Source organism: Petromyzon marinus, unplaced genomic scaffold (assembly GCF_048934315.1).
Source record: "Petromyzon marinus isolate PM22_M1 ecotype Great Lakes invasive population unplaced genomic scaffold, UKy_Petmar_22M1.pri1.0 PM_G_Scaffold_10, whole genome shotgun sequence".
Classification (NCBI taxonomy): Eukaryota; Metazoa; Chordata; class Hyperoartia; order Petromyzontiformes; family Petromyzontidae; genus Petromyzon; species Petromyzon marinus.
The window spans coordinates 3170238-3192535 of NW_027422651.1; positions in this window are offsets into that span (position 1 = coordinate 3170238).

Below are 22298 nucleotides of genomic sequence, written 5' to 3' on the forward strand. Positions count from 1 at the left end.
AGCGTAAGTTGCTGAAATAAGGCTATTTAATAAGACTAAGTTGCTGAAATAAGCCTATTTAATAAACCTAAGTTGCTGAAATAAGCCTATTTAATAAGCCTATTTAATAAGCCTAAGTTGCTGAAATAAGCCTATTTAATAAGCCTATTTAATAAGCCTATTTAATAGGCCTATTTAATAAGTCTAAGTTGCTGAAATAAGCCTATTTAATAAGCCTAAGTTGCTGAATAAGCCTATTTAATAAGCCTAAGTTGCTGAAATAAGCCTATTTAATAAGCCTATTTAATAAGCCTAAGTTGCTGAAATAAGCCTATTTAATAAGCCTATTTAATAAGCCTATTTTTTGTGCCTATTTAATAAGCCTGTTTATTGAGCCTATTTAATAAGCCTATTTATTGAGCCTATTTAATAAGCCTATTTAATAAGCCTATTTAATAAGTCTATTTAATAAGTCAATTTAAAAAGCCTATTTAATAAGCCTATTTAATAAGCCTATTTATTGAGCCTACTTAATAAGCCTATTTAATAAGCCTATTTATTGAGCCTATTTAATAAGTCTATTTAATAAGCCTATTTAATAAGCCTATTTAATAAGTATTTAATGAGCCTATTTAATAAGTCTATTTAATAAGCCTATTTAATAGGCCTATTTAATAAGTCTAAGTTGCTGAAATAAGCCTATTTAATAAGCCTATTTAATAGGCCTATTTAATAAGCCTAAGTTGCTGAAATAAGCCTATTTAATAAGCCTAAGTTGCTGAATAAGCCTATTTAATAAGCCAAAGTTGCTGAAATAAGCCTATTTAATAAGTCTAAGTTGCTGAAATAAGGCTATTTAATAAGCCTAAGTTGCTGAAATAAGCCTATTTAATAAGCCTAAGTTGCTGAAATAAGGCTATTTAATAAGTCTAAGTTGCTGAAATAAGCCTATTTAATAAGCCTAAGTTGCTGAAATAAGTAAATTTAATAAGCATAAGTTGCTGTTAATAAGCCTATTTAATGAGTCTAAGTTGCTGAAATAAGGCTATTTAATAACTCTAAGTTGCTGAAATAAGCCTTTTTAATCAGCGTAAGTTGCTGAAATAAGCCTATTTAATAAGCCCAAGTTGCTGAAATAAGCCTACTTAATTAGGCTATTTAATAAGCCTAAGTTGCTGAAATAAGCCTATTTAATAAGCGTAAGTTGCTGAAATAAGGCTATTTAATAAGACTAAGTTGCTGAAATAAGCCTATTTAATAAACCTAAGTTGCTGAAATAAGCCTATTTAATAAGCCTATTTAATAAGCCTAAGTTGCTGAAATAAGCCTATTTAATAAGCGTATTTAATAAGCCTATTTAATAGGCCTATTTAATAAGTCTAAGTTGCTGAAATAAGCCTATTTAATAAGCCTAAGTTGCTGAATAAGCCTATTTAATAAGCCTAAGTTGCTGAAATAAGCCTATTTAATAAGTCTAAGTTTCTGAAATAAGGCTATTTAATAAGCCTAAGTTGCTGAAATAAGGCTATTTAATAAGTTTAAGTTGCTGAAATAAGCCTATTTAATAAGCCTAAGTTGCTGAAATAAGCCTATTTAATAAGGCTATTTAATGAGCCTAAGTTGCTGAAATAAGCCTATTTAATAAGCCTAAGTTTCTGAACTAAGCCTATTTAAAAAGGTATATTTAATAAGTCTAAGTTGCTGAAATAAACCTATTTAAAAATGCTATTTAATAAGCCTAAGTTGCTGAAATAAACCTGTTTAATAAGGCTATTTAATAAGCATAAGTTGCTGAAATAAGCTTATTTAATAAGCCTAAGTTGCTGAAATAAGCCTATTTAATAAGGCTATTTAATAAGTCTAAGTTGCTGAAATAAACCTATTTAATAAGCCTAAGTTGCTAAAATAAGCCTATTTAATGAGGCTATTATTAAGTCTATTTAATAAGCCTATTTAATAAGCCTATTTAATAAGCCTATTTAATAAGCCTATTTAATACGCCTATTTAATAAACATATTTAATAAGTATTTAATGAGCCTATTTAATAAGCCTATTTAATAAGCCTATTTATTGAGCCTATATAATAAGTCTATTTAATAAGCCTATTTAATAAGCCTATTTAATAAGTGTTTAATGAGCCTATTTAATAAGTCTATTTAATAAGCCTGTTTAATAAGGCTATTTAATGAGCCTAAGTTGCTGAAATAAGCCTATTTAATAAGCCTATTTAATAGGCCTATTTAATAAGTCTAAGTTGCTGAAATAAGCCTATTTAAAAATGCTATTTAATAAGCCTGAGTTGCTGAAATAAACCTGTTTAATAAGGCTATTTAATAAGCATAAGTTGCTGAAATAAGCTTATTTAATAAGCCTAAGTTTCTGAACTAAGCCTATTTAAAAAGGTATATTTAATAAGTCTAAGTTGCTGAAATAAACCTATTTAAAAATGCTATTTAATAAGCCTAAGTTGCTGAAATAAACCTGTTTAATAAGGCTATTTAATAAGCATAAGTTGCTGAAATAAGCTTATTTAATAAGCCTAAGTTGCTGAAATAAGCCTATTTAATAAGGCTATTTAATAAGTCTAAGTTGCTGAAATAAACCTATTTAATAAGCCTAAGTTGCTAAAATAAGCCTATTTAATGAGGCTATTTAATAAGCCTATTTAATAGGCCTATTTAATAAGTCTAAGTTGCTGAAATAAGCCTATTTAATAAGCCTAAGTTGCTGAATAAGCCTATTTAATAAGCCTAAGTTGCTGAAATAAGCCTATTTAATAAGTCTAAGTTGCTGAAATAAGGCTATTTAATAAGTTTAAGTTGCTGAAATAAGCCTATTTAATAAGCCTAAGTTGCTGAAATAAGCCTATTTAATAAGGCTATTTAATGAGCCTAAGTTGCTGAAATAAGCCTATTTAATAAGCCTAAGTTTCTGAACTAAGCCTATTTAAAAAGGTATATTTAATAAGTCTAAGTTGCTGAAATAAACCTATTTAAAAATGCTATTTAATATGCCTAAGTTGCTGAAATAAACCTGTTGAATAAGGCTATTTAATAAGCATAAGTTGCTGAAATAAGCTTATTTAATAAGCCTAAGTTGCTGAAATAAGCCTATTTAATAAGGCTATTTAATAAGTCTAAGTTGTTGAAATAAACCTATTTAATAAGCCTAAGTTGCTAAAATAAGCCTATTTAATGAGGCTATTTAATAAGTCTATTTAATAAGCCTATTTAATAAGCCTATTTAATAAGCCTATTTAATAAGCCTATTTAATACGCCTATTTAATAAACATATTTAATAAGTATTTAATGAGCCTATTTAATAAGCCTATTTAATAAGCCTATTTATTGAGCCTATATAATAAGTCTATTTAATAAGCCTATTTAATAAGCCTATTTAATAAGTGTTTAATGAGCCTATTTAATAAGTCTATTTAATAAGCCTGTTTAATAAGGCTATTTAATGAGCCTAAGTTGCTGAAATAAGCCTATTTAATAAGCCTATTTAATAGGCCTATTTAATAAGTCTAAGTTGCTGAAATAAGCCTATTTAATAAGCCTAAGTTTCTGAATGAGCCTATTTAATAAGCATAAGTTGCTGAAATAAGCCTATTTAATAAGCCTAAGTTGCTGAATAAGCCTATTTAATAAGCCTAAGTTGCTGAAATAAGCCTATTTAATAAGGCTATTTAATAAGTCTAAGTTGCTGAAATAAACCTATTTAATACGCCTAAGTTGCTAAAATAAGCCTATTTAATGAGGCTATTTAATAAGTCTATTTAATAAGCCTATTTAATAAGCATATTTAATAAGCCTATTTAATAAGCCTATTTAATAAACATATTTAATAAGTATTTAATGAGCCTATTTAATAAGTCTATTTAATAAGCCTTTTTAATAAGCCTATTTAATAAGTCTATTTAATCAGCCTATTTAATAAGTCTATTTAATAAGTCTATTTAATAAGCCTATTTAATAAGTATTTAATGAGCCTATTTAATAAGCCTATTTATTGAGCCTATTTAATAAGCCTATTTATTGAGCCTATTTTATAAGCCTATTTATTGAGCCTATTTAATAAGCCTATTTATTGAGGCTATTTAATAAGCCTATTTAATAAGTCTATTTAATAAGCCTATTTAATAAGCCTATTTAATAAGCCTATTTATTGAGCCTATTTAATAAGTCTATTTAATAGGCCTATTTAATAAGTCTAAGTTGCTGAAATAAGCCTATTTAATAAGCCTAAGTTGCTGAATAAGCCTATTTAATAAGCATAAGTTGCTGAAATAAGCCTATTTAATAAGTCTAAGTTTCTGAAATAAGGCTATTTAATAAGCCTAAGTTGCTGAAATAAGGCTATTTAATAAGTTTAAGTTGCTGAAATAAGCCTATTTAATAAGCCTAAGTTGCTGAAATAAGCCTATTTAATAAGGCTATTTAATGAGCATAAGTTGCTGAAATAAGCCTATTTAATAAGCCTAAGTTTCTGAACTAAGCCTATTTAAAAAGGTATATTTAATAAGTCTAAGTTGCTGAAATAAACCTATTTAAAATGCTATTTAATAAGCCTAAGTTGCTGAAATAAACCTGTTTAATAAGGCTATTTAATAAGCATAAGTTGCTGAAATAAGCTTATTTAATAAGCCTAAGTTGCTGAAATAAGCCTATTTAATAAGGCTATTTAATAAGTCTAAGTTGCTGAAATAAACCTATTTAATAAGCCTAAGTTGCTAAAATAAGCCTATTTAATTAGGCTATTTAATAAGCCTATTTAATAGGCCTATTTAATAAGTCTAAGTTGCTGAAATAAGCCTATTTAATAAGCCTAAGTTGCTGAATAAGCCTATTTAATAAGCCTAAGTTGCTGAAATAAGCCTATTTAATAAGTCTAAGTTGCTGAAATAAGGCTATTTAATACGTTTAAGTTGCTGAAATAAGCCTATTTAATAAGCCTAAGTTGCTGAAATAAGCCTATTTAATAAGGCTATTTAATGAGCCTAAGTTGCTGAAATAAGCCTATTTAATAAGCCTAAGTTTCTGAACTAAGCCTATTTAAAAAGGTATATTTAATAAGTCTAAGTTGCTGAAATAAACCTATTTAAAAATGCTATTTAATAAGCCTAAGTTGCTGAAATAAACCTGTTTAATAAGGCTATTTAATAAGCATAAGTTGCTGAAATAAGCTTATTTAATAAGCCTAAGTTGCGTAAATAAGCCTATTTAATAAGGCTATTTAATAAGTCTAAGTTGCTGAAATAAACCTATTTAATAAGCCTAAGTTGCTAAAATAAGCCTATTTAATGAGGCTATTTAATAAGCCTATTTAATAGGCCTATTTAATAAGTCTAAGTTGCTGAAATAAGCCTATTTAATAAGCATAAGTTGCTGAATAAGCCTATTTAATAAGCCTAAGTTGCTGAATAAGCCTATTTAATAAGCCTAAGTTGCTGAAATAAGCCTATTTAATAAGGCTATTTAATGAGCCTAAGTTGCTGAAATAAGCCTATTTAATAAGCCTAAGTTTCTGAACTAAGCCTATTTAAAAAGGTATATTTAATAAGTCTAAGTTGCTGAAATAAACCTATTTAAAAATGCTATTTAATAAGCCTAAGTTGCTGAAATAAGCCTATTTAATAAGTCTAAGTTGCTGAAATAAGGCTATTTAATACGTTTAAGTTGCTGAATGAGCCTATTTAATAAGCATAAGTTGCTGAAATAAGCCTATTTAATAAGCCTAAGTTGCTGAATAAGCCTATTTAATAAGCCTAAGTTGCTGAAATAAGCCTATTTAATAAGGCTATTTAATAAGTCTAAGTTGCTGAAATAAACCTATTTAATACGCCTAAGTTGCTAAAATAAGCCTATTTAATGAGGCTATTTAATAAGTCTATTTAATAAGCCTATTTAATAAGCATATTTAATAAGCCTATTTAATAAGCCTATTTAATAAACATATTTAATAAGTATTTAATGAGCCTATTTAATAAGTCTATTTAATAAGCCTTTTTAATAAGCCTATTTAATAAGTCTATTTAATCAGCCTATTTAATAAGTCTATTTAATAAGTCTATTTAATAAGCCTATTTAATAAGTATTTAATGAGCCTATTTAATAAGCCTATTTATTGAGCCTATTTAATAAGCCTATTTATTGAGCCTATTTTATAAGCCTATTTATTGAGCCTATTTAATAAGCCTATTTATTGAGGCTATTTAATAAGCCTATTTAATAAGTCTATTTAATAAGCCTATTTAATAAGCCTATTTAATAAGCCTATTTATTGAGCCTATTTAATAAGTCTATTTAATAGGCCTATTTAATAAGTCTAAGTTGCTGAAATAAGCCTATTTAATAAGCCTAAGTTGCTGAATAAGCCTATTTAATAAGCATAAGTTGCTGAAATAAGCCTATTTAATAAGTCTAAGTTTCTGAAATAAGGCTATTTAATAAGCCTAAGTTGCTGAAATAAGGCTATTTAATAAGTTTAAGTTGCTGAAATAAGCCTATTTAATAAGCCTAAGTTGCTGAAATAAGCCTATTTAATAAGGCTATTTAATGAGCATAAGTTGCTGAAATAAGCCTATTTAATAAGCCTAAGTTTCTGAACTAAGCCTATTTAAAAAGGTATATTTAATAAGTCTAAGTTGCTGAAATAAACCTATTTAAAATGCTATTTAATAAGCCTAAGTTGCTGAAATAAACCTGTTTAATAAGGCTATTTAATAAGCATAAGTTGCTGAAATAAGCTTATTTAATAAGCCTAAGTTGCTGAAATAAGCCTATTTAATAAGGCTATTTAATAAGTCTAAGTTGCTGAAATAAACCTATTTAATAAGCCTAAGTTGCTAAAATAAGCCTATTTAATTAGGCTATTTAATAAGCCTATTTAATAGGCCTATTTAATAAGTCTAAGTTGCTGAAATAAGCCTATTTAATAAGCCTAAGTTGCTGAATAAGCCTATTTAATAAGCCTAAGTTGCTGAAATAAGCCTATTTAATAAGTCTAAGTTGCTGAAATAAGGCTATTTAATACGTTTAAGTTGCTGAAATAAGCCTATTTAATAAGCCTAAGTTGCTGAAATAAGCCTATTTAATAAGGCTATTTAATGAGCCTAAGTTGCTGAAATAAGCCTATTTAATAAGCCTAAGTTTCTGAACTAAGCCTATTTAAAAAGGTATATTTAATAAGTCTAAGTTGCTGAAATAAACCTATTTAAAAATGCTATTTAATAAGCCTAAGTTGCTGAAATAAACCTGTTTAATAAGGCTATTTAATAAGCATAAGTTGCTGAAATAAGCTTATTTAATAAGCCTAAGTTGCGTAAATAAGCCTATTTAATAAGGCTATTTAATAAGTCTAAGTTGCTGAAATAAACCTATTTAATAAGCCTAAGTTGCTAAAATAAGCCTATTTAATGAGGCTATTTAATAAGCCTATTTAATAGGCCTATTTAATAAGTCTAAGTTGCTGAAATAAGCCTATTTAATAAGCATAAGTTGCTGAATAAGCCTATTTAATAAGCCTAAGTTGCTGAATAAGCCTATTTAATAAGCCTAAGTTGCTGAAATAAGCCTATTTAATAAGGCTATTTAATGAGCCTAAGTTGCTGAAATAAGCCTATTTAATAAGCCTAAGTTTCTGAACTAAGCCTATTTAAAAAGGTATATTTAATAAGTCTAAGTTGCTGAAATAAACCTATTTAAAAATGCTATTTAATAAGCCTAAGTTGCTGAAATAAGCCTATTTAATAAGTCTAAGTTGCTGAAATAAGGCTATTTAATACGTTTAAGTTGCTGAAATAAGCCTATTTAATAAGCCTAAGTTGCTGAAATAAGCCTATTTAATAAGGCTATTTAATGAGCCTAAGTTGCTGAAATAAGCCTATTTAATAAGCCTAAGTTTCTGAACTAAGCCTATTTAAAAAGGTATATTTAATAAGTCTAAGTTGCTGAAATAAACCTATTTAAAAATGCTATTTAATAAGCCTAAGTTGCTGAAATAAACCTGTTTAATAAGGCTATTTAATAAGCATAAGTTGCTGAAATAAGCTTATTTAATAAGCCTAAGTTGCGTAAATAAGCCTATTTAATAAGGCTATTTAATAAGTCTAAGTTGCTGAAATAAACCTATTTAATAAGCCTAAGTTGCTAAAATAAGCCTATTTAATGAGGCTATTTAATAAGCCTATTTAATAGGCCTATTTAATAAGTCTAAGTTGCTGAAATAAGCCTATTTAATAAGCATAAGTTGCTGAATAAGCCTATTTAATAAGCCTAAGTTGCTGAATAAGCCTATTTAATAAGCCTAAGTTGCTGAAATAAGCCTATTTAATAAGGCTATTTAATGTGCCTAAGTTGCTGAAATAAGCCTATTTAATAAGCCTAAGTTTCTGAACTAAGCCTATTTAAAAAGGTATATTTAATAAGTCTAAGTTGCTGAAATAAACCTATTTAAAAATGCTATTTAATATGCCTAAGTTGCTGAAATAAACCTGTTTAATAAGGCTATTTAATAAGCATAAGTTGCTGAAATAAGCTTATTTAATAAGCCTAAGTTGCTGAAATAAGCCTATTTAATAAGGCTATTTAATAAGTCTAAGTTGTTGAAATAAACCTATTTAATAAGCCTAAGTTGCTAAAATAAGCCTATTTAATGAGGCTATTTAATAAGTCTATTTAATAAGCCTATTTAATAAGCCTATTTAATAAGCCTATTTAATACGCCTATTTAATAAACATATTTAATAAGTATTTAATGAGCCTATTTAATAAGCCTATTTAATAAGCCTATTTATTGAGCCTATATAATAAGTCTATTTAATAAGCCTATTTAATAAGCCTATTTAATAAGTGTTTAATGAGCCTATTTAATAAGTCTATTTAATAAGCCTGTTTAATAAGGCTATTTAATGAGCCTAAGTTGCTGAAATAAGCCTATTTAATAAGCCTATTTAATAGGCCTATTTAATAAGTCTAAGTTGCTGAAATAAGCCTATTTAATAAGCCTAAGTTTCTGAATGAGCCTATTTAATAAGCATAAGTTGCTGAAATAAGCCTATTTAATAAGCCTAAGTTGCTGAATAAGCCTATTTAATAAGCCTAAGTTGCTGAAATAAGCCTATTTAATAAGGCTATTTAATAAGTCTAAGTTGCTGATATAAACCTATTTAATACGCCTAAGTTGCTAAAATAAGCCTATTTAATGAGGCTATTTAATAAGTCTATTTAATAAGCCTATTTAATAAGCATATTTAATAAGCCTATTTAATAAGCCTATTTAATAAACATATTTAATAAGTATTTAATGAGCCTATTTAATAAGTCTATTTAATAAGCCTTTTTAATAAGCCTATTTAATAAGTCTATTTAATCAGCCTATTTAATAAGTCTATTTAATAAGTCTATTTAATAAGCCTATTTAATAAGTATTTAATGAGCCTATTTAATAAGCCTATTTATTGAGCCTATTTAATAAGCCTATTTATTGAGCCTATTTTATAAGCCTATTTATTGAGCCTATTTAATAAGCCTATTTATTGAGGCTATTTAATAAGCCTATTTAATAAGTCTATTTAATAAGCCTATTTAATAAGCCTATTTAATAAGCCTATTTATTGAGCCTATTTAATAAGTCTATTTAATAGGCCTATTTAATAAGTCTAAGTTGCTGAAATAAGCCTATTTAATAAGCCTAAGTTGCTGAATAAGCCTATTTAATAAGCCTAAGTTGCTGAAATAAGCCTATTTAATAAGTCTAAGTTTCTGAAATAAGGCTATTTAATAAGCCTAAGTTGCTGAAATAAGGCTATTTAATAAGTTTAAGTTGCTGAAATAAGCCTATTTAATAAGCCTAAGTTGCTGAAATAAGCCTATTTAATAAGGCTATTTAATGAGCATAAGTTGCTGAAATAAGCCTATTTAATAAGCCTAAGTTTCTGAACTAAGCCTATTTAAAAAGGTATATTTAATAAGTCTAAGTTGCTGAAATAAACCTATTTAATAAGCCTAAGTTGCTAAAATAAGCCTATTTAATGAGGCTATTTAATAAGCCTATTTAATAGGCCTATTTAATAAGTCTAAGTTGCTGAAATAAGCCTATTTAATAAGCCTAAGTTGCTGAATAAGCCTATTTAATAAGCCTAAGTTGCTGAAATAAGCCTATTTAATGAGTCTAAGTTGCTGAAATAAGGCTATTTAATACGTTTAAGTTGCTGAAATAAGCCTTTTTAATAAGCCTAAGTTGCTGAAATAAGCCTATTTAATAAGGCTATTTAATGAGCCTACGTTGCTGAAATAAGCCTATTTAATAAGCATAAGTTTCTGAACTAAGCCTATTTAAAAAGGTATATTTAAGAAGTCTAAGTTGCTGAAATAAACCTATTTAAAAATGCTATTTAATATGCCTAAGTTGCTGAAATAAACCTGTTTAATAAGGCTATTTAATAAGCATAAGTTGCTGAAATAAGCTTATTTAATAAGCCTAAGTTGCTGAAATAAGCCTATTTAATAAGGCTATTTAATAAGTCTAAGTTGTTGAAATAAACCTATTTAATAAGCCTAAGTTGCTAAAATAAGCCTATTTAATGAGGCTATTTAATAAGTCTATTTAATAAGCCTATTTAATAAGCCTATTTAATAAGCCTATTTAATAAGCCTATTTAATAAGCCTATTTATTGAGCCTATATAATAAGTCTATTTAATAAGCCTATTTAATAAGCCTATTTAATAAGTGTTTAATGAGCCTATTTAATAAGTCTATTTAATAAGCCTGTTTAATAAGGCTATTTAATGAGCATAAGTTGCTGAAATAAGCCCATTTAATAAGCCTATTTAATAGGCCTATTTAATAAGTCTAAGTTGCTGAAATAAGCCTATTTAAAAATGCTATTTAATAAGCCTAAGTTGCTGAAATAAACCTGTTTAATAAGGCTATTTAATAAGCATAAGTTGCTGAAATAAGCTTATTTAATAAGCCTAAGTTGCTGAAATAAGCCTATTTAATAAGGCTATTTAATAAGTCTAAGTTGCTGAAATAAACCTATTTAATAAGCCTAAGTTGCTAAAATAAGCCTATTTAATGAGGCTATTTAATAAGCCTATTTAATAGGCCTATTTAATAAGTCTAAGTTGCTGAAATAAGCCTATTTAATAAGCCTAAGTTGCTGAATAAGCCTATTTAATAAGCCTAAGTTGCTGAAATAAGCCTATTTAATAAGCCTAAGTTTCTGAACTAAGCCTATTTAAAAAGGTATATTTAATAAGTCTAAGTTGCTGAAATAAACCTATTTAAAAATGCTATTTAATAAGCCTAAGTTGCTGAAATAAACTTGTTTAATAAGGCTATTTAATAAGCATAAGTTGCTGAAATAAGCTTATTTAATAAGCCTAAGTTGCTGAAATAAGCCTATTTAATAAGGCTATTTAATAAGTCTAAGTTGCTGAAATAAACCTATTTAATAAGCCTAAGTTGCTAAAATAAGCCTATTTAATGAGGCTATTTAATAAGCCTATTTAATAGGCCTATTTAATAAGTCTAAGTTGCTGAAATAAGCCTATTTAATAAGCCTAAGTTGCTGAATAAGCCTATTTAATAAGCCTAAGTTGCTGAAATAAGCCTATTTAATAAGTCTAAGTTGCTGAAATAAGGCTATTTAATAAGTTTAAGTTGCTGAAATAAGCCTATTTAATAAGCCTAAGTTGCTGAATAAGCCTATTTAATAAGCCTAAGTTGCTGAAATAAGCCTATTTAATAAGTCTAAGTTGCTGAAATAAGGCTATTTAATAAGTTTAAGTTGCTGAAATAAGCCTATTTAATAAGCCTAAGTTTCTGAACTAAGCCTATTTAAAAAGGTATATTTAATAAGTCTAAGTTGCTGAAATAAACCTATTTAAAAATGCTATTTAATATGCCTAAGTTGCTGAAATAAACCTGTTTAATAAGGCTATTTAATAAGCATAAGTTGCTGAAATAAGCTTATTTAATAAGCCTAAGTTGCTGAAATAAGCCTATTTAATAAGGCTATTTAATAAGTCTAAGTTGTTGAAATAAACCTATTTAATAAGCCTAAGTTGCTAAAATAAGCCTATTTAATGAGGCTATTTAATAAGTCTATTTAATAAGCCTATTTAATAAGCCTATTTAATAAGCCTATTTAATAAGCCTATTTAATACGCCTATTTAATAAACATATTTAATAAGTATTTAATGAGCCTATTTAATAAGCCTATTTAATAAGCCTATTAATTGAGCCTATATAATAAGTCTATTTAATAAGCCTATTTAATAAGCCTATTTAATAAGTGTTTAATGAGCCTATTTAATAAGTCTATTTAAAAAGCCTGTTTAATAAGGCTATTTAATGAGCCTAAGTTGCTGAAATAAGCCTATTTAATAAGCCTATTTAATAGGCCTATTTAATAAGTCTAAGTTGCTGAAATAAGCCTATTTAATAAGCCTAAGTTGCTGAATAAGCCTATTTAATAAGCCTAAGTTGCTGAAATAAGCCTATTTAATAAGTCTAAGTTGCTGAAATAAGGCTATTTAATAAGTTTAAGTTGCTGAAATAAGCCTATTTAATAAGCCTAAGTTGCTGAATAAGCCTATTTAATAAGCCTAAGTTGCTGAAATAAGCCTATTTAATAAGTCTAAGTTGCTGAAATAAGGCTATTTAATAAGTTTAAGTTGCTGAAATAAGCCTATTTAATAAGCCTAAGTTTCTGAACTAAGCCTATTTAAAAAGGTATATTTAATAAGTCTAAGTTGCTGAAATAAACCTATTTAAAAATGCTATTTAATATGCCTAAGTTGCTGAAATAAACCTGTTTAATAAGGCTATTTAATAAGCATAAGTTGCTGAAATAAGCTTATTTAATAAGCCTAAGTTGCTGAAATAAGCCTATTTAATAAGGCTATTTAATAAGTCTAAGTTGTTGAAATAAACCTATTTAATAAGCCTAAGTTGCTAAAATAAGCCTATTTAATGAGGCTATTTAATAAGTCTATTTAATAAGCCTATTTAATAAGCCTATTTAATAAGCCTATTTAATAAGCCTATTTAATACGCCTATTTAATAAACATATTTAATAAGTATTTAATGAGCCTATTTAATAAGCCTATTTAATAAGCCTATTTATTGAGCCTATATAATAAGTCTATTTAATAAGCCTATTTAATAAGCCTATTTAATAAGTGTTTAATGAGCCTATTTAATAAGTCTATTTAAAAAGCCTGTTTAATAAGGCTATTTAATGAGCCTAAGTTGCTGAAATAAGCCTATTTAATAAGCCTATTTAATAGGCCTATTTAATAAGTCTAAGTTGCTGAAATAAGCCTATTTAATAAGCCTAAGTTTCTGAATGAGCCTATTTAATAAGCATAAGTTGCTGAAATAAGCCTATTTAATAAGCCTAAGTTGCTGAATAAGCCTATTTAATAAGGCTATTTAATAAGTCTAAGTTGCTGAAATAAACCTATTTAAAAATGCTATTTAATAAGCCTAAGTTGCTGAAATAAACCTGTTTAATAAGGCGATTTAATAAGCATAAGTTGCTGAAATAAGCTTATTTAATAAACCTAAGTTGCTGAAATAAGCCTATTTAATAAGGCTATTTAATAAGTCTAAGTTGCTGAAATAAACCTATTTAATAAGCCTAAGTTGCTAAAATAAGCCTATTTAATGAGGCTATTTAATAAGCCTATTTAATAGGCCTATTTAATAAGTCTAAGTTGCTGAAATAAGCCTATTTAATAAGCCTAAGTTGCTGAATAAGCCTATTTAATAAGCCTAAGTTGCTGAAATAAGCCTATTTAATGAGTCTAAGTTGCTGAAATAAGGCTATTTAATACGTTTAAGTTGCTGAAATAAGCCTTTTTAATAAGCCTAAGTTGCTGAAATAAGCCTATTTAATAAGGCTATTTAATGAGCCTACGTTGCTGAAATAAGCCTATTTAATAAGCCTAAGTTTCTGAACTAAGCCTATTTAAAAAGGTATATTTAATAAGTCTAAGTTGCTGAAATAAACCTATTTAAAAATGCTATTTAATAAGCCTAAGTTGCTGAAATAAACCTGTTTAATAAGGCTATTTAATAAGCATAAGTTGCTGAAATAAGCTTATTTAATTAGCCTAAGTTGCTGAAATAAGCCTATTTAATAAGGCTATTTAATAAGTCTAAGTTGCTGAAATAAACCTATTTAATAAGCCTAAGTTGCTAAAATAAGCCTATTTAATGAGGCTATTTAATAAGCCTATTTAATAGGCCTATTTAATAAGTCTAAGTTGCTGAAATAAGCCTATTTAATAAGCCTAAGTTGCTGAATAAGGCTATTTAATAAGCCTAAGTTGCTGAAATAAGCCTATTTAATAAGTCTAAGTTGCTGAAATAAGGCTATTTAATAAGTTTAAGTTGCTGAAATAAGCCTATTTAATAAGCCTAAGTTGCTGAAATAAGCCTATTTAATAAGGCTATTTAATGAGCCTAAGTTGCTGAAATAAGCCTATTTAATAAGCCTAAGTTTCTGAACTAAGCCTATTTAAAAAGGTATATTTAATAAGTCTAAGTTGCTGAAATAAACCTATTTAAAAATGCTATTTAATATGCCTAAGTTGCTGAAATAAACCTGTTTAATAAGGCTATTTAATAAGCATAAGTTGCTGAAATAAGCTTATTTAATAAGCCTAAGTTGCTGAAATAAGCCTATTTAATAAGGCTATTTAATAAGTCTAAGTTGCTGAAATAAACCTATTTAATACGCCGAAGTTGCTAAAATAAGCCTATTTAATGAGGCTATTTAATAAGTCTATTTAATAAGCCTATTTAATAAGCATATTTAATAAGCCTATTTAATAAGCCTATTTAATAAACATATTTAATAAGTATTTAATGAGCCTATTTAATAAGTCTATTTAATAATCCTTTTTAATAAGCCTATTTAATAAGTCTATTTAATCAGCCTATTTAATAAGTCTATTTAATAAGTCTATTTAATAAGCCTATTTAATAAGTATTTAATGAGCCTATTTAATAAGCCTATTTATTGAGCCTATTTAATAAGCCTATTTATTGAGCCTATTTTATAAGCCTATTTATTGAGCCTATTTAATAAGCCTATTTATTGAGCCTATTTAATAAGCCTATTTAATGAGTCTATTTAATAAGCCTATTTAATAAGCCTATTCAATAAGCCTATTTATTGAGCCTATTTTATAAGCCTATTTATTGAGCCTATTTAATAAGTATATTTAATAAGCCTACTTAATAAGCCTATTTAATAAGTATTTAATGAGCCTATTTAATAAGTTTATTTAATAAGCCTATTTAATAAGGCTATTTAATGAGCCTAAGTTGCTGAAATAAGCCTATTTAATAAGCCTATTTAATAGGCCTATTTAATAAGTCTAAGTTGCTGAAATAAGCCTATTTAATAAGCCTAAGTTTCTGAATGAGCCTATTTAATAAGCCTAAGTTGCTGAAATAAGCCTATTTAATAAGTCTAAGTTGCTGAAATAAGGCTATTTAATAAGCCTAAGTTGCTGAAATAAGCCTATTTAATAAGCCTAAGTTGCTGAAATAAGGCTATTTAATAAGTCTAAGTTGCTGAAATAAGCCTATTTAATAAGCCTAAGTTGCTGCAATAAGTATATTTAATAAGCATAAGTTGCTGAAATAAGCCTATTTAATGAGTCTAAGTTGCTGAAATAAGGCTATTTAATAAGTCTAAGTTGCGGAAATAAGCCTTTTTAATCAGCGTAAGTTGCTGAAATAAGCCGATTTAATAAGCCCAAGTTGCTGAAATAAGCCTACTTAATTAGGCTATTTAATAAGCCTAAGTTGCTGAAATAAGCCTATTTAATAAGCGTAAGTTGCTGAAATAAGGCTATTTAATTAGACTAAGTTGCTGAAATAAGCCTATTTAATAAGCCTAAGTTGCTGAAATAAGCCTATTTAATAAGCCTATTTAATAAGCCTAAGTTGATGAAATAAGCCGATTTAATAAGCCTATTTAATAAGCCTATTTAACAGGCCTATTTAATAAGCCTAAGTTGCTGAAATAAGCCTATTTAATAAGTCTAAGTTTCTGAAATAAGGCTATTTAATAAGCCTAAGTTGCTGAAATAAGGCTATTTAATAAGTTTAAGTTGCTGAAATAAGCCTATTTAATAAGCCTAAGTTGCTGAAATAAGCCTATTTAAAAATGCTATTTAATATGCCTAAGTTGCTGAAATAAACCTGTTTAATAAGGCTATTTAATAAGCATAAGTTGCTGAAATAAGCTTATTTAATAAGCCTAAGTTGCTGAAATAAGCCTATTTAATAAGGCTATTTAATAAGTCTAAGTTGTTGAAATAAACCTATTTAAAAATGCTATTTAATATGCCTAAGTTGCTGAAATAAACCTGTTTAATAAGGCTATTTAATAAGCATAAGTTGCTGAAATAAGCTTATTTAATAAGCCTAAGTTGCTGAAATAAGCCTATTTAATAAGGCTATTTAATAAGTCTAAGTTGTTGAAATAAACCTATTTAATAAGCCTAAGTTGCTAAAATAAGCCTTTTTAATGAGGCTATTTAATAAGTCTATTTAATAAGCCTATTTAATAAGCCTATTTAATAAGCCTATTTAATAAGCCTATTTAATACGCCTATTTAATAAACATATTTAATAAGTATTTAATGAGCCTATTTAATAAGCCTATTTAATAAGCCTATTTATTGAGCCTATATAATAAGTCTATTTAATAAGCCTATTTAATAAGCCTATTTAATAAGTGTTTAATGAGCCTATTTAATAAGTCTATTTAATAAGCCTGTTTAATAAGGCTATTTAATGAGCCTAAGTTGCTGAAATAAGCCTATTTAATAAGCCTATTTAATAGGCCTATTTAATAAGCCTAAGTTGCTGAATAAGCCTATTTAATAAGCCTAAGTTGCTGAAATAAGCCTATTTAATAAGTCTAAGTGGCTGAAATAAGCCTATTTAATAAGGCTATTTAATAAGTCTAAGTTGCTGAAATAAACCTATTTAATACGCCTAAGTTGCTAAAATAAGCCTATTTAATGAGGCTATTTAATAAGTCTATTTAATAAGCCTATTTAATAAGCATATTTAATAAGCCTATTTAATAAGCCTATTTAATAAACATATTTAATAAGTATTTAATGAGCCTATTTAATAAGTCTATTTAATAAGCCTTTTTAATAAGCCTATTTAATAAGTCTATTTAATCAGCCTATTTAATAAGTCTATTTAATAAGTCTATTTAATAAACCTATTTAATAAGTATTTAATAAGCCTATTTATTGAGTCTATTTAATAAGCCTATTTAATGAGTCTATTTAATAAGCCTATTTAATAAGTATTTAATGAGCCTATTTAATAAGTTTATTTAATACGCCTATTTAATGAGGCTATTTAATGAGCCTAAGTTGCTGAAATAAGCCTATTTAATTAGCCTATTTAATAGGCCTATTTAATAAGTCTAAGTTGCTGAAATAAGGCTATTTAATAAGCCTAAGTTGCTGAAATAAGCCTATTTAATAAGCCTAAGTTGCTGAAATAAGGCTATTTAATAAGTCTAAGTTGCTGAAATAAGCCTATTTAATAAGCCTAAGTTGCTGCAATAAGTATATTTAATAAGCATAAGTTGCTGAAATAAGCCTATTTAATGAGTCTAAGTTGCTGAAATAAGGCTATTTAATAAGTCTAAGTTGCGGAAATAAGCCTTTTTAATCAGCGTAAGTTGCTGAAATAAGCCGATTTAATAAGCCCAAGTTGCTGAAATAAGCCTACTTAATTAGGCTATTTAATAAGCCTAAGTTGCTGAAATAAGCCTATTTAATAAGCGTAAGTTGCTGAAATAAGGCTATTTAATTAGACTAAGTTGCTGAAATAAGCCTATTTAATAAGCCTAAGTTGCTGAAATAAGCCTATTTAATAAGCCTATTTAATAAGCCTAAGTTGATGAAATAAGCCGATTTAATAAGCCTATTTAATAAGCCTATTTAACAGGCCTATTTAATAAGCCTAAGTTGCTGAAATAAGCCTATTTAATAAGTCTAAGTTTCTGAAATAAGGCTATTTAATAAGCCTAAGTTGCTGAAATAAGGCTATTTAATAAGTTTAAGTTGCTGAAATAAGCCTATTTAATAAGCCTAAGTTGCTGAAATAAGCCTATTTAAAAATGCTATTTAATATGCCTAAGTTGCTGAAATAAACCTGTTTAATAAGGCTATTTAATAAGCATAAGTTGCTGAAATAAGCTTATTTAATAAGCCTAAGTTGCTGAAATAAGCCTATTTAATAAGGCTATTTAATAAGTCTAAGTTGTTGAAATAAACCTATTTAAAAATGCTATTTAATATGCCTAAGTTGCTGAAATAAACCTGTTTAATAAGGCTATTTAATAAGCATAAGTTGCTGAAATAAGCTTATTTAATAAGCCTAAGTTGCTGAAATAAGCCTATTTAATAAGGCTATTTAATAAGTCTAAGTTGTTGAAATAAACCTATTTAATAAGCCTAAGTTGCTAAAATAAGCCTTTTTAATGAGGCTATTTAATAAGTCTATTTAATAAGCCTATTTAATAAGCCTATTTAATAAGCCTATTTAATAAGCCTATTTAATACGCCTATTTAATAAACATATTTAATAAGTATTTAATGAGCCTATTTAATAAGCCTATTTAATAAGCCTATTTATTGAGCCTATATAATAAGTCTATTTAATAAGCCTATTTAATAAGCCTATTTAATAAGTGTTTAATGAGCCTATTTAATAAGTCTATTTAATAAGCCTGTTTAATAAGGCTATTTAATGAGCCTAAGTTGCTGAAATAAGCCTATTTAATAAGCCTATTTAATAGGCCTATTTAATAAGCCTAAGTTGCTGAATAAGCCTATTTAATAAGCCTAAGTTGCTGAAATAAGCCTATTTAATAAGTCTAAGTGGCTGAAATAAGCCTATTTAATAAGGCTATTTAATAAGTCTAAGTTGCTGAAATAAACCTATTTAATACGCCTAAGTTGCTAAAATAAGCCTATTTAATGAGGCTATTTAATAAGTCTATTTAATAAGCCTATTTAATAAGCATATTTAATAAGCCTATTTAATAAGCCTATTTAATAAACATATTTAATAAGTATTTAATGAGCCTATTTAATAAGTCTATTTAATAAGCCTTTTTAATAAGCCTATTTAATAAGTCTATTTAATCAGCCTATTTAATAAGTCTATTTAATAAGTCTATTTAATAAACCTATTTAATAAGTATTTAATAAGCCTATTTATTGAGTCTATTTAATAAGCCTATTTAATGAGTCTATTTAATAAGCCTATTTAATAAGTATTTAATGAGCCTATTTAATAAGTTTATTTAATACGCCTATTTAATAAGGCTATTTAATGAGCCTAAGTTGCTGAAATAAGCCTATTTAATTAGCCTATTTAATAGGCCTATTTAATAAGTCTAAGTTGCTGAAATAAGGCTATTTAATAAGCCTAAGTTGCTGAAATAAGCCTATTTAATAAGCCTAAGTTGCTGAAATAAGGCTATTTAATAAGTCTAAGTTGCTGAAATAAGCCTATTTAATAAGCCTAAGTTGCTGCAATAAGTATATTTAATAAGCATAAGTTGCTGAAATAAGCCTATTTAATGAGTCTAAGTTGCTGAAATAAGGCTATTTAATAAGTCTAAGTTGCGGAAATAAGCCTTTTTAATCAGCGTAAGTTGCTGAAATAAGCCGATTTAATAAGCCCAAGTTGCTGAAATAAGCCTACTTAATTAGGCTATTTAATAAGCCTAAGTTGCTGAAATAAGCCTATTTAATAAGCGTAAATTGCTGAAATAAGGCTATTTAATTAGACTAAGTTGCTGAAATAAGCCTATTTAATAAGCCTATTTAATAAGCCTATTTAATAAGTGTTTAATGAGCCTATTTAATAAGTCTATTTAATAAGCCTGTTTAATAAGGCTATTTAATGAGCCTAAGTTGCTGAAATAAGCCTATTTAATAAGCCTATTTAATAGGCCTATTTAATAAGCCTAAGTTGCTGAATAAGCCTATTTAATAAGCCTAAGTTGCTGAAATAAGCCTATTTAATAAGTCTAAGTGGCTGAAATAAGCCTATTTAATAAGGCTATTTAATAAGTCTAAGTTGCTGAAATAAACCTATTTAATACGCCTAAGTTGCTAAAATAAGCCTATTTAATGAGGCTATTTAATAAGTCTATTTAATAAGCCTATTTAATAAGCATATTTAATAAGCCTATTTAATAAGCCTATTTAATAAACATATTTAATAAGTATTTAATGAGCCTATTTAATAAGTCTATTTAATAAGCCTTTTTAATAAGCCTATTTAATAAGTCTATTTAATCAGCCTATTTAATAAGTCTATTTAATAAGTCTATTTAATAAACCTATTTAATAAGTATTTAATAAGCCTATTTATTGAGTCTATTTAATAAGCCTATTTAATGAGTCTATTTAATAAGCCTATTTAATAAGTATTTAATGAGCCTATTTAATAAGTTTATTTAATACGCCTATTTAATAAGGCTATTTAATGAGCCTAAGTTGCTGAAATAAGCCTATTTAATTAGCCTATTTAATAGGCCTATTTAATAAGTCTAAGTTGCTGAAATAAGGCTATTTAATAAGCCTAAGTTGCTGAAATAAGCCTATTTAATAAGCCTAAGTTGCTGAAATAAGGCTATTTAATAAGTCTAAGTTGCTGAAATAAGCCTATTTAATAAGCCTAAGTTGCTGCAATAAGTATATTTAATAAGCATAAGTTGCTGAAATAAGCCTATTTAATGAGTCTAAGTTGCTGAAATAAGGCTATTTAATAAGTCTAAGTTGCGGAAATAAGCCTTTTTAATCAGCGTAAGTTGCTGAAATAAGCCGATTTAATAAGCCCAAGTTGCTGAAATAAGCCTACTTAATTAGGCTATTTAATAAGCCTAAGTTGCTGAAATAAGCCTATTTAATAAGCGTAAATTGCTGAAATAAGGCTATTTAATTAGACTAAGTTGCTGAAATAAGCCTATTTAATAAGCCTAAGTTGCTGAAATAAGCCTATTTAATAAGCCTATTTAATAAGCCTAAGTTGATGAAATAAGCCGATTTAATAAGCCTATTTAATAAGCCTATTTAACAGGCCTATTTAATAAGCCTAAGTTGCTGAAATAAGCCTATTTAATAAGTCTAAGTTTCTGAAATAAGGCTATTTAATAAGCCTAAGTTGCTGAAATAAGGCTATTTAATAAGTTTAAGTTGCTGAAATAAGCCTATTTAATAAGCCTAAGTTGCTGAATAAGCCTATTTAATAAGCCTAAGTTGCTGAATAAACCTATTTAATAAGTCTAAGTTTCTGAAATAAGCCTATTTAATAAGGCTATTTAATAAGCCTAAGTTGCTGAATAAGCCTATTTAATAAGTCTAAGTTGCTGAAATAAGGCAATTTAATAAGTTTAAGTTGCTGAAATAAGCCTATTTAATAAGGCTATTTAATGAGCCTACGTTGCTGAAATAAGACTATTTAATAAGCCTAAGTTTCTGAACTAAGCCTATTTAAAAAGGTATATTTAATAAGTCTAAGTTGCTGAAATAAACCTATTTAAAAATGCTATTTAATAAGCCTAAGTTGCTGAAATAAACCTGTTTAATAAGGCTATTTAATAAGCATAAGTTGCTGAAATAAGCTTATTTAATAAGCCTAAGTTGCTGAAATAAGCCTATTTAATAAGGCTATTTAATAAGTCTAAGTTGCTGAAATAAACCTATTTAATAAGCCTTAGTTGCTAAAATAAGCCTATTTAATGAGGCTATTTAATAAGTCTATTTAATAAGCCTATTTAATAAGCCTATTTAATAAGCCTATTTAATAAGCCTATTTAATACGCCTATTTAATAAACATATTTAATAAGTATTTAATGAGCCTATTTAATAAGCCTATTTAATAAGCCTATTTATTGAGCCTATATAATAAGTATATTTAATAAGCCTATTTAATAAGCCTATTTAATAAGTGTTTAATGAGCCTATTTAATAAGTCTATTTAATAAGCCTGTTTAATAAGGCTATTTAATGAGCCTAAGTTGCTGAAATAAGCCTATTTAATAAGCCTATTTAATAGGCCTATTTAATAAGTCTAAGTTGCTGAAATAAGCCTATTTAATAAGCCTAAGTTTCTGAATGAGCCTATTTAATAAGCATAAGTTGCTGAAATAAGCCTATTTAATAAGCCTAAGTTGCTAAATAAGCCTATTTAATAAGCCTAAGTTGCTGAAATAAGCCTATTTAATAAGGCTA